This window comes from Bubalus bubalis, chromosome 7 (assembly GCF_019923935.1).
Source record: "Bubalus bubalis isolate 160015118507 breed Murrah chromosome 7, NDDB_SH_1, whole genome shotgun sequence".
In the NCBI taxonomy this organism is placed as follows: Eukaryota; Metazoa; Chordata; class Mammalia; order Artiodactyla; family Bovidae; genus Bubalus; species Bubalus bubalis.
Genome location: NC_059163.1, coordinates 45,368,195 through 45,369,030, shown reverse-complemented (window position 1 = coordinate 45,369,030; position 836 = coordinate 45,368,195).

Below are 836 nucleotides of genomic sequence, written 5' to 3'. Positions count from 1 at the left end.
AAACCCCCAAGTACTACAACAAACAAAGGTGTTTGGTAGGGTCACATAGAAGGCAGTGATATCTGAATAGCTGTTGTCTTCCTGCCCAAAGCTAGACATCACTGGGGGCATCCCTGTATGAATGGGGAGCACATGCAACTGAGCAATAGTGCAGAGAGAGAAGTTATTCCCTGGGAGTCAGGAAACTATCAAAAGCATTTAAGAAAATTCACTGTGAAGGATACAAACCTCCCAAAGGCCAAAATCTGACTTGTACAGAAGCAGATGGGGAAGGGGAGGTAACTAAAATACAGAAGCATACTTGCTGGAAGTTCTGCCCTCAAGGTATGAACTTGTAGACAGAGAGACTGAGAATTCTCTACAGATGATGTGGAAGTTCTGACTCCTGCATGCCCTTCCTGGTCCAGCCTGTCCGGGGTGCAGAACAGAACAGCGTGGGAGGCAGAAAAGGATCTGCAGACGACAGAGAACCTGGATCCAGAAGAGGATGCCAGTTGGCCTGGGTAGGAGGTGTCTCGCTTGGCTGCTCCCATCAGTGGGTGTCACAGTTTCCCTGGTGAAGTGGGGCTGGCAGTTACAACATAACCACACTCTATTCGTTGTAGTTTGTTGTATACCTAGTAGTGATTAGGTCATTTTCTCGGTGAACCATAGGTATTCCATCGTCAGTGTGGAATCCATCATCTTACCTAATCCATCTGTTGTCCGTACAGAGTTCTGAGTCAGCGGATGACTAGGGGTGAGAATGCTGCCGCCTGTAAGCAGCACCCATTAACAAAGTGGCCTGGGTAAGGCTGTTCCATCTGGTATGGCCTGTGCTGCTTTTTCTTCTCATT